This window comes from Camellia sinensis, chromosome 15 (genome assembly GCF_055761805.1).
Source record: "Camellia sinensis isolate YWXY chromosome 15, ASM5576180v1, whole genome shotgun sequence".
Taxonomy (NCBI): domain Eukaryota; kingdom Viridiplantae; phylum Streptophyta; class Magnoliopsida; order Ericales; family Theaceae; genus Camellia; species Camellia sinensis.
In genome coordinates, this window is record NC_138975.1 from 130,751,477 (window position 1) to 130,764,593 (window position 13,117).

A 13,117-nucleotide genomic window follows, 5' to 3' on the forward strand; every position below is an offset into this window, starting at 1 on the left:
GAGGGTTATGTTCGCAATCTTCCACGCACTTATTCGGATCATTCACCACTTATGGTCTTCACTCAAGGTAAATCTTTACCCCCTTCTCTTGTTAAATCTTTTAAATTTCAAGTTGCTTGGGTTACTCATAATGGTTTTCGTAGACTTGTTGAGGAGCAGTGGTTGCTTGCCAATCCTTATCATCTTTTAGATAATCTCAACTCCTTGGCCCTTTCGATTACAGATTGGAATAGAAATGTATTTGGCAATATTTTCAGGAAAAAAGGTGGCTCCTGGGACGTATAAATGGCATACAATCTTGTCACAACCCAAACCCGCCCCTGTAGGTTTAGCACTGTAACCGGCCAGTAATCCGTGGATTATCAAAGGCCACTGAACAGATTAGCAAATAATAAGGGGCTGCGAAAGCAATAATACAAAATAGACAAGGTCCAATGAGCTGTGATAACGTACATGGAATAGAATATTTCAAAAACTTTTATATATATATATATATAAACATGCCAGTCCGGGTACACAATATTTACAAGGTATATACAGAATGTACTTCCCAAGACCTGACTTTACAGAGCATACACAAGGACTAGCATGAACACAAAAACAGCCATGTAACTAGACTTCGATCGGAACCTCCTCGGGAGGCACAATGGTTGGCTGACAAAAACAGAAACAAATGCCGTCAACTCTGGCCCTGGTTACACGCTGGTTCACCTACATACATAATATAAACTGTGAGCTAAAACCCAATGAATAATAACAGAGTAAAGGATTTAATGAATGATATCCATCACAGAGTTAGAAATCAAATTCTTATAAGAAACAAATTCACAATCACATTCATAATCATTTCCATATTCAGATTTTGCATATAATCATACGTGGTACATCCCTTAGCGTTAACAAATCCGATGGCCCATAAAGGGACGGCTTTGAAGGCATTCTGATGACTCATGTGCACAGAGACGTTTCTAATGACCCATAAAGGAACCTGATGACCCATAAAGGGACGCATATCATATGATGCTAAGGATGCCACGAATAACTTTCAGAATCTTGGACAATTATTCATTCATTTCAAACATAGCATAGCATTTCAGAGAACTAATTGCTTCGTATCATAATATTCAGAAAATACTTAACATTGAACATAACTTTACAAAGTTATTACTCACAGATGATTGGTAGCCCTAACTAGATAGTAAGGCGGCCTTTCACTTGTTCTGAGGCGCGTGACCTACATGAACACACATACGAACACACCTTTGAAATACACGCTCGAATTGTACATAACTTATGTCGTTTGCTCTTAGTGTGTTTCTAACCCTTAATCCTTATTATGGAGTCTTAAACATGGCTTAGAAATGCCTAGGATGGAATGAGGATGCAAGAATGCGTTGGAAAACATTTCTCAAGATTTGCTGAAAATAAGGTCCACGCTTGAGCGTGCCTTTCCTCGCTCGAGCGGACATGCAGACAATGAAGCTTCGCTTGAGCGTGGATTTTCTTGCTCGAGCGTACTGTAAACTCATGAAAAAGTGCTGGATGCATGTTTTTCACGCTCGACCTACGCTTGAGCGTGAGACTCAGAACCTCGCTCGAGCGTGGATTCCCTCGCTTGAGCGGACTATAAAACACAAGAACTTCTGGGTATATGAATTTCACACTCGAGCGTAAACATCGTCACTTGAGCGAAGTGCACGTACTCAGAGTACACGCTCAAGCGTAGAGTTCCACGCTCGAGCGTGGATCAAATTTCTGGAAGTTCCAGATTTGATCACCAAGCTCAAATTCGACCTTTGAAGCATCAAACTCAATTTTCTGGGCCTAAAACTTTGGAAAACACTTAATAACTCATAGAACAACATGTTTAAAAGATCATTTCAAGAAATCATGGCCCAAGAGTAAACCAATTGTACACAATTCAACTTTAAACCCAAAATCAATTTTTGAACATAACATAAAAGTACATTTTTGAGCTAAGGCTCTTCAAAACATGATCAAATGCTACCAAAACACATAAAACTCATTGTGTTTCCAAAATCAGAACAGACTCAACGCATGCATGAGGAAATTCTTGAAACTTATCCTTCAAAATGCTATGAAACATGCATGCATGCATGAATTCATTCTTAATTCCCAACCTTTAATTCAATTCACATGTTAATTTGCCTACATAACTGATTTCAAGCATTAATCAACCAAATTACAAGGCTAGAGACTAACATTCTTACCTAAAGTTGATTAAAAGTGTGATCCTAACTCAAAGCTTCAAATTATCTTCAATCTTCTAGCCAATTCCCCCATTGTGAAGTCAATTTTTGAACTAGGACCCAAATCTCTCAACTCTCTCTCTCTCTCTCTTGTCTCTTGCATCAGTTGGAGGGAATGAAAATGAGATGGGCAACTTAGTGGGGTCAAAAGGCCTACTAAGTGGTAATTGGCAAAATAAAACAAATAACATTATTTTAATCAAATTTAATTGTTCCGAACCGAATTTTAATTAAACTTATCATAAAATTCTATAAATTCTAACTAGTACATAAATCAAGTCAATTTCTGATTCGGACGCCGATAAGGCTTTCAATTCACAAACCGAAACTAAATCGTGAACAGATCTTTCCACACCGAATAGATAAAGACACAAAAATGATGCAACACACATATAAATTAATTCCAAGTCTCTCCTAAATTACTGCTAGGCATAATTAAATGCGGATTAATATTAATCAGAGGTCGGGGTTGTTACAAATCTTCTCAAGCCGTTCATTACTCCCATTACCTCCTCAGCCTTGAAAACCAACTTATTGAGCAATTCAATGAAGTCCTTTACCAATAGGAGTTGTTGTGGTTCCAAAAGTCCCGTTCTAACTGGATCACTTAGGGAGAGAGGAATACGAAATTCTTTCACCTCTGTACCATTATCAGAAGAAGAAAATCTAAGATTGATGTGCTCAAAAATAATGATGGTAGAGAGGTGAAAGAATTTCGTATTCCTCTTTTAAGTTACGAAATTCTTTTGAGGTGAAAACCCTCATGACTGATTATTTCAAAAACCTTTTTTCTTATGCACCTACTACTGCATTTTCTCACTGGAATAATCTCTTTAGGCATATCTCTGCTGAGGAAAACCTTGACCTTGTTAGAAACATTACTCCTGAGGAAGTTTGGAAAGCTGTCAAGAACATTCAAGCTTTCAAAGCTCCTGGGAGAGATGGTTTCCATGCTTTTTTCTATCACACCTTTTGGGATATTGTTGGGGGATCTATTTTTGAATTTGTGCGTAATTGTTTCTCTACCAGAACCATCCCACTTGACATTAACAGAACTCTTATAGCTCTTATTCCTAAAGTGGATAACCCTGAATCCATTAAACAGTTTCGCTCTATAAGTCTCTATAATGTCACTTACAAAATCATTACTAAAATTTTGGTTAGCAGATTGAGACCTTTGCTTAATGGTATTATCAGCCCAAACCAAAGCAGTTTCATTCCAGGGAGATCTACCAGTGACAACATTATCATAACCCAAGAAGCTATCCACACCGTAAGGAAATTGAAACGTAAAGCTGGCTACATAATATTTAAGATTGATTTGGAAAAAGCCTATGACAACATTTCCTGGGAATTCCTTGAACAAACTCTCTTTGAATTCAAATTTGATGGTAAGTTTATTGAGTTGGTGATGAATTGTGTTACCAGCTTATATACTGCAATTCGTTGGAATGGAGAACCGCTGGAAGAATTTAAACCTAGTAAGGGACTTCGACAAGGAGACCCTCTCTCTCCTTACCTCTTTGTTTTATGTATGGAGAGGCTCTCAAATATGATCAATCACAGAGTGGAGGCTAAGGACTGGAGGGGTTTACCCTTATCTAAGAAAGGCCCTAATATCTCTTATCTATTTTTTACTGATGACTTGATGCTCTTTGCCAAAGCTGATATAGTGAACTGTCAAACCATTCTTGAAGTGCTAAATGAATTTAGTATGCTCTCTGGGCTAAAAGTTAATCTCACCAAATCTAAGCTCTTTGTTTCTCCACATGTTGACAAGAGAAATGCTAAAGACTTGAGCCACATATGTGGTATTGTTTTAACTCAGAATCTAGGTAAGTATCTTGGAGTCCCCATTCTGCATGCCAGAGTTAACAAACACCACTTTATTCATATTCTTAAAAGAATGCAACAAAAGCTTGCTGGGTGGAAAACTGGTGTGCTATCTCTAGCTGGGAGGGTAACACTGTCATCCCAGCTTATACCATGCAGACTTTGGAGCTTCCCCGTAAGGTTTGTGATGAGATTGATAAACTCAATCGTAATTTTCTCTAGGGTAATTCCTTGGAGAGGAAAAAAGTGCACTTAGTCAACTGGCAATAGGTGTGTTATAAGAAAAAGGATGGTGGACTTGGGATTAGAAGGGCTAGGGATCAAAATCTAGCCTTACTATCCAAGCTTGGCTGGAAACTGTTGAATGTGGAAGAGGGTCTCTGGTTAAAGGTCCTAAGAAATAAATACCTGGGAAATCAACATTTTCTCAGTAAGAGGAAGAGTAAAGTTTCCTCATATATCTGGAAAGGTATCCTGAATACCATAAATCTCCTTGTTAAGGGGGTTCATTGGACCATTGGTTGGTGTTCTCAGGTGAAAGTTTGGAAAGATTGGTGGTGTGGTGAAAAGGGCCTTGTTTGAGGCTACTGCTACCAACATAAGGCAAGTCATTGAGATGGAGGATACTACTATGGACTCCCTTGTTGATGTTAATGGGGGAGTGGAATTTAACTCACATCTATAACACCTTTCCTATGCCCATTATTTCTGAGATACTGAAAATTCAGCCCCCTAGAATTAATGGTGGCAAGGATAAATCGAGTGGAAAAAATCTTCTGATGGAGATTTTTCTACATCTAGTGCATATGATCTTATTATGCATTCTCAATCCTTGGAGAATAGTTGGGGTTGGCTTTGGAAACTCAAGCTTCCTCCAAAGATTAAGAGTTTCTTGTGGCTTATTTTGCTTGGGAAAGTGCTGACAAATAAAATGAGGTGCACAAGGGGTTACAGTGATAATCTCAATTGCCTCAGCTGTGAAACTGTGGAGGATTTAGACCATTTACTGCGACTCTGTCCTAATGCCATGAATATTTGGACACAGGTTTTTGATCAAGCTTGGTATTTGAGAATGAAGTGCTATCCCTTTTGATGTCTGGTTAACTTTGAATGTTAAAGGGAAGCATTCCCAGCCTCAGCTTTTTGCTATCACTCTATGGTTTATTTGGAAAAGTATAAATAAATTGATTTTTGAAAACAAACAACCAAACTGCCATGCATCTGTTAAGCTTATTTTTTAATATACCAAAGAAGTTAAAAAAGCATTTGAATCTGCTATTACTACTTTTTTACAGACTAAAAGCTCATCTTTGTGGTTGTGGCCACCTGTAGGGAGAATCAAACTTAACACAGACGGAAGTCTTAAAGGTTAGAACAACAATGGAGGATTCGGCAGGCTGTTTCGGGATGAGAAAGGAGCTTGGATTAGTGGATGTTATGGCAGAATGGAGAGATGCACCAGCTTGGAGGCGGAGCTCTAGGCAGTGTATAAAGGGCTCACGATCATACTGCAACGAGGAATGAACAAGGTCATCATCGAAACGGATGCACAACAAGTGGTGCAGTGTAGACTTCCCATTTTTGACCGCCTTCAAGACTTGGACGCGACTGATGGTTTTGGAAGTTGGGCAGTGCAAAGGTTCAATTTCTTCGGCAAGGAGAGAGAGTCGAATCTCAACTTCATACCCTTTTTTTGGACCAAAACAATCTTGATCAAAATATTTTAGTCTTAAAACTCTCTCTTTCAAAACGTTTTTGAAATAAAGTTTTTACGATGTTCCGAGGCTCGCATTTTGTCAAATGTTGCGCTTTTCGGTAAACCGAGCAAGGACAAAATGGAAATGAACGAAAGAGAGATGAAATCTTTAAAAAATATTTCAAAACACTTTACTTAGGGGTTTGGAGTTGAAGAAAAGAGGAGAAGAGGGAAGAAATCCAGTTGGGGGAGAAAATGGGCATGAACCGTTAAGAAAAATGCAAGCAGCCCTCGCCGAATCGGGCTTATTCATTTGCATACTTGGAATCAAGCTATGAGGCCACCACCGTTGAAAAGAAGACTTCCGGAGCTTCATTTTTCACTCAAGAATCTCCTAAAGCCAATTCCGAACGGGGGAGATATGGTTGATTGAAGTAGGGCATCACTCCGGTTGGACCGAATCTGCGCGGCTTCACCAAAACAGGCATAACTTTTTTCACAGGAGGAATTTTAATGCAAGGTTTGTGCTATTGGAAAGATAACTTCCGGGGCTTCAATTTGGAGACTTGAACGGACACCATTGGACTTCCCTATCACTGACCAGCCACCTTTCTTTCCGGTAGACCCATTTTTTGTCCTGAAAAGTAGCAGGCTGACCAGAAAAGGTGGCAGGCCGGCCACCTACCTGGTTGGATGACCATTTTGGCCCTTTTGAGCTGGCCGGCCATGATCCCCTCCCCAAGTGTGTTCCAGGTGTGCAATTTGTTTTCCTCCAGACCCTATACCCGAGGATCTTTCCTTTTGGGGGGAAATTTGAATTGGTTTTCCCCCCCATTTTTCCCCCCTTTCCTCCACTCCTTTCCCTATAAAACCAGCACCCTCAGCTTCATTTTTGGGGGGTTAGAAAAATCCATTGGAGCTCTTGCATTGAAGCCTCCCTTTCTCTCTACTCCAAGCCTCAAAATACCCTTGCTCCTACACCATTTCTACACCAACTCCACTTCCAGCAACTTGAGGCTGTTTTTCAGAGTTTAGGAGCACCTTTCCTTGGTCCAAAAGCTGCTGAAATTTGGTTCTACAAGGGTGAGTCATTTTCTTCCATTTTCTAGTCTTTTCTTGCTTCATCTATAATCCTTAGTTGCTTGCATTTTTGGGCTCCGACCCTAACTGTAAATAGTCATATTTTGAGTTTCTTTTCGTGTTTGATTAAGGGTCTTTCTCTGTTTGAGGCCAGCAGCTATCACTTGCCTCTTTAACTCTCTTTTAGGCCTTATTTTTGCATAGTATTTTAGGCCTATTTGTGAGTTGTTTTGGACTTTTCCATAAACTGTAAAATAAATTTTTTTGAGGCCTTCTTCAACATTGTTGAAGGGCTCTCCTCTGTTTGAGGCCAGAAGCTATCACTTGCTTCTTTATCTCTCTTTTAGGCCAATTTTTGCATAGTATTTTAGGCCTATTTGTGAGTTGTTTTGGACTTTGCCATTAACTGTAAAATAACTTGTTTTGAGCCCCTATTCAACATTGTTGAAGGGCTCTCCTCTGTTTGAGGCCTCCTGCTATCACTTGCTTCTTTATCTCTCTTTTAGGCCAATTTTTGCATAGTATTTTAGGCCTATTTTTGAGCTGTTTTGGACCTTTCCATAAACTTTGAAAAATCTTGTTTTGAGCCCCTCTTCAACATTGTTGAAGGGCTCTCCTTTGTTTGAGAACAGCAGCTGCCGCTTGTCTCTTTACCCCTGTTTTAGGCCTTTTCTTGCATGATAGTTTGGCCTTGTTTGTGATTATTTTCGTGGCTTGATGTAAACTGTAAAGTGCCCTTTTTTTGAGCCCCTCTTCAACTTTGTTGAAGGGATCTTTGCCGTTTGGGGCCAGCTTCTGTCCCTTTGTGTTTAATCTCTATTTTGGGGCCATTTTTGCTCGATAGATTAGCCCTATTTGCGTTCATTTTTGGGATTTGTTATAAACTGGAAATATGCATATTTTGGAACTGTCTTGCATCTGTCTTCATGCTTCATGATCAAATAATGCATGCTTTGTATAGATGTAAGTCATTCCATGTGCCTAATTTCGAATTTCGGGGTTCATTCCATGCATCGAGTGCCATGTTTCCATGTTTTGGGGCTGTTTTGTATCACATTTCAGTGCTGAAATTTGCATGATTGCATACCATATTACATGCCTTGCCATGCTTTGGGTAGAGTGGCATTTGATGCCTTAGGCTTGGGTTTGCGTGCATGTGTGCACGCATTTCGAGTGTCTCATTTTCATCTCATGGCCACTGATGTGAGTGTGGCTGAGGTCCACTCATGTTGGTGTAAGTCCATTGTGCATTGTGTATGCCATTTTATTTCATAGCATTGTGTATGCTAGGTTGTATGTTAGAGCATTGTGTATGCCATGTTACCTCGCGCATCGTGTATGCCATTTCATAGCATTGTGTATGCTAGGTTGTATATTAGTTGCATTCATGCATGTCATGCATATTGCATTGTGCTTGGGATAGGAGTTAGCCCGAGCACGGGAAATGAGGGATGTTTTGTACTTCGAGTGACGGAACGCGTCTCAATTCCCAGTCACCGACACTCCGGATTATCCATGATGGAGTTAGGTCTTGTTGTGTTTATATGTGCATTCATTTCATATTGAGTCGTGCAATTCGACTCCTCGGCCATCATGCATCGATATGCGTGATTGGTGGCACGAGGATCGAGGACTACACTCCCTGAAGAGTAGTCAAGCATACATATGTGAAAATACTTTGTCATGCCCCTTTGTTGCTCTCTGTTGCAGCAAATCAGAAATCGGCAGCCTTCCAGAGCTTGGCACGCATTCCAAGAACAATTGTAAACAGAGGCAAACCGGGGCATTCCAAGGGATTTTCCGACAAAGGCAACCCGAGCATGCATCATTCACCATCCGGAGCAGATTTGAGGCAGTCCCTGGCTTGCATGCCAATTTATTGCTTTCCTAATTTAATTTGTTAATTAATTAAGATTTTGTACTTATTCGGACTGTACTATTTATTCGGGACTGTATATTATTTATTCGGACCCTCCGCGCGAGGGCAATGTTGTAATAAGTGTGCGTGTGTGTGATGTATGTCTTCCAACCCCACGTCTTTCTCCCTTTTATTTACCCGCTTATGATAGTTAGATTAGGGCATGTTTCAATTAGCATACAGTATGATAGCATGTTTGCATTCATTCATCTGCCTTGCATGCACCGGGCTCGGCGCGTCATACTAACTGCATTGTATTTCAATTCCAAAGTTGAATACATGTTAGCTGTAACATTTCATATGCCATGTTTAGAATAACCGAGCCTATCTTAGTTGCATTTTTGTATGTGTTGCATTAGGCATTTCTGTATAATTAGGATCATGCATGGATTTCTAATTAGTTTCTGTTTTGGCTTGGAGTACTCGGTAAGTTTTTGTGCTTTAGCATCCTTGCATGCGTGTGAGTGACTGTCATGATAGCATGCTTACCATGAGGCTATATGCTTATGTGATATAACTGCCTGAATGCCTGTGGGTGAAGATTGGGTTATTTAGATTGGAACAATTCATTCATTGTGAGTTTTAAAGCCCACTAGATAGTGGCAAAATCATATTTTCTAAGCCCACCCGAGGGTGGCAAATCCACGTCTTAGCCTACTTGCGGGTAGCACCATCAAACCATTTTCAAAATAAACAAACATGAAACGTTTTGTTCTAATCCAGGCGATCCGGTCTATACTTGTATGCTGTGCGCATCACATAGTAAATCTAGGCTAATAACTGGAATAAGAATGCATAATGTTTTCAAAAATAGATATCATGGTTAATAGAGGCCGATCTTTGATCGGGCGAGCGGGGGTGCTCACGAAGTGACCTTCCCCGATCGTACTCAAGTTCCCGAGCCGAGGCAACTTTGGTGATGACGGACACGTGGCCTTAGACAACGAGTCAGGGTTTCCTAAATTTCCCAAAAATAAAATATTTAGGTGGCGACTCTGTATCTGGCAAAGCAGTCCATGTTTGGCACTTCTTTCAAAAAAATCTGTTTTCTCAAAACGATTTGCCGGATTTGGACTCTTTGGTGCAGATTAAGAACCGTGACAATTTGAGAGTCCTGAACTGTAGTGAGCCCAATACGAACGGGACGGGACTCATACTCCCGGGGCGTTCGGGGACGTCTACATGCAACTACTAAATGAAGAACCGGGAGCTAAATGCCTTTTCTGTGGCATTGTGGAGGATTCAAGGATCATCTTAAGGGGCTGTGACACTTCAACAAAAAGCAGTTTTAGTGACCAAAAATGTAAATTTCGTCGCTGAAAGTAGGACAATTGGCGATTAAAATTGAATTAGTAGCAACTAAAACAGTTTAGTAGCCAAATGTATATTTATTGGCGACTAAAAATCAGTTTAGTCGCTGATTATATGGATTTTAGCGACTAAAACAATTTTTGTAGCCAAAAGTGAAGGTTTTTGGCGACTAAAAGAAATTAGTAGCCAAAAGCATAGGTTTTGGCGACTAAAAAATGGTTTGGTCGCCGATTGTAGGTGTTTTATCGACAAAAAAAAATTTTGTAGCCAAAAGTAAAGGTTTTTGGCAACTAAAAAAAATTTAGTAGCTAAAAGTGGATAATTGGCGACTAAAATTGAGTTTAGTCGGCAAAAGTGGCGGCTTTGGCGACTAAAAATCAGTTTAGTCGCCGAAAGTGGTTATTTTTAGGCGGAAATTAATTTTTTTAGCGACTAAATTATTGGTAGTAGCCAAAAGTGGATCCTTTTTTTTTAAATAAATAATTTATTTTTTACATAAATTATATTGAATAAAAATAATTATATGTTTATATATATAGTTTAATTTTAGTACGGGTCAATATACTATATAAATAATATATTTTGCATATATATTCATGTGGTGTTATTGTAGTATAGTGGAGAGAGTGTGTTGGTAGAGGTTTAGAATGTGGAAGGTTGGTGGCCCAAAACTTGGGCAAAGCAGAGGGTAATTTTTTTGTTTCTGAAATAAGCTTTTGGCGACTAAAACGGATGGTCGCCAAAAGCCTCAGTATTGGCGACGAAAAAATAGTCGGCAAATGTATAAATTAAAAAAAAAAATTCACCATTGGCGACTAAAAATTTAGTAGCCAAATGTATAATTTAAAAAATATAAATGAACTTTGGCGACGAAAATTTTAGTCGCTACAGACTTGGTTTTTGGGCGACTAAAAGTTTGTTAGTCGCCAATACCTTTCGCGACAGTTTTTCAGCGACCAAGCCGGCGACTAAAAAATTTAGTCGGGGAAACTTAAAACCCGACTTTTGGCGACTAAAAATTCACTTTTGGCGACCAAAAATTTAGTCGCCAAATGTGTTTTTTCTTGTAGTGTGAGTGTACAGTCCAACACGTCCGCAGAGGAGGCAACATTTGTGCAGATAACTTAACTAAATTTGGAGCTAATCAACCTCTTGTACTCATTGTGAATGAACCTCCAGACGAAATTCGCCATGCGTTAGTTGCGGATTTGTTGTATCTGGATGGGTGTAATGAGGCCTAGTCCTCTTGTTTCTCCTTTATTTTCCGATGTACCCAAAAAACAAAATAAGTTCAATCTAATCTTTAACTAGAAAATGGCGGAGTATAATTTTTATAGGAAATAACTGAGTGCTAGGTCTTGGTGAGTGAAAGTTACTTACTAGACCTGATCTTACTATTTTAGTTAATTTTTGGTGTTGATTGATTATAAAATGTAGCTTTTTTGTTTGCTTCATTAATCTTCTATGCAACATTTATTTGCCTTAGATGGTCCTATTTGTCTAGATGACTTTCACTTATTTGTCTTAAAAAATGCCCTGTATATGGTATTATTTATTTTCGATTTGAATAAAATTTCTTACTTTGCAAAAAATAAAAAATTTATAAAAGTACAAAAAAATTATAAAAAAAGTTCAATAGTGGTGATATCACAATCCAGATGTGTGAACCTTAGATTAGTATCCAAACCCAATTAAAACCCCAAAATGCATTAAATTCCAATTTGAATCATCTCCTTTTTGTGTTAAAAATTGAGAATTAATCTATTTATCAAACGATTAGGCACAAGTACTGGAATCAGCTTCTCTCCCGTTTAATTTGATATTGGAGGGTCCAGTTCACAAGTAGTGAATCCATTCTTAACTCATTTCATCAATCTCAACAATTCATTTTTACTCTTTTGTATTTATTTATTTTTATCTATACTATACTAATATATAAAAGAGCAATGCCAATTGGGTGTGAACATCTTATTCATATAATTTTTCTTTTCACATTCAAATATTTTTGGCATGTACTAATTATGATGATCCCAGTAAAAACAAAAATTATGATGATAGCTATGGAAACTCAACTACCAATAATTGTATCAATTACTTGCAGTTATACACAAAGTTTAATAGTACATACCATACAATAAATGAAAGAACAAGTGATGGGATTCTCTCCTGTTCATAAAATGGACTAGATGGCTTGTAGAATTCATCACATGTTCTTTTTTGATAATCTAAATTGTTTAATATGTAAAAATTATCAAGTACTTCATCCTTACAAAAAATCATGTTAATAGGATATCGATAGCTTCTTGATCAGAACATATTTTTGTCAATGGTAAATATAATTTTAAAAATAAATTGTTAACAAAAACGTGTTCCAATCAAGAGGCTATCGATATTCGATCAACGCGATCTTTGGCAAGGATGAAGTACTCAACGAATTTTACATATTCAACGATTCGAATTACCGAAACAGAATCTATGGTAAACCTCGCGGATTTAATAGTACAATCTAATCCACAAAATAAATTGATGAGTAGTCCATCTCAAGAGACAAAACAAAAACCGACCACAACCACCATTGAAAAAATTAACCACTACTTAAAAACCACCCACTCACCAATTATACTCCATAAAAATCAAGTATAATTTATATATAACGTTGAACGTGCTTAGTTCGTGTTTACCCTTTTAGTTCTTAAAAAAGCGAGAGAAAAAATATTATACATAAAATGATAATTTATCTTCTTCTTCTTCTTTTATTTATCACTGGACATAAAAATACAGATTATATATATATTTATTGATATGAACTTTATTCGTTTTGTATGTAATTATTTAAAAAATTGATTTATATATATCAATTCAGAGTATCCAAATCATCATATTCTCTCTATCTTACTTTCTTTTAACGTGTTAGTGTAAGCCAATGATCATTGCATTGAATCCTTCATGGTTGAGTGGTAGTGCCACTTTAGAGCCTAAGGAAGTCAATGATGGGTTAGAAACATATAT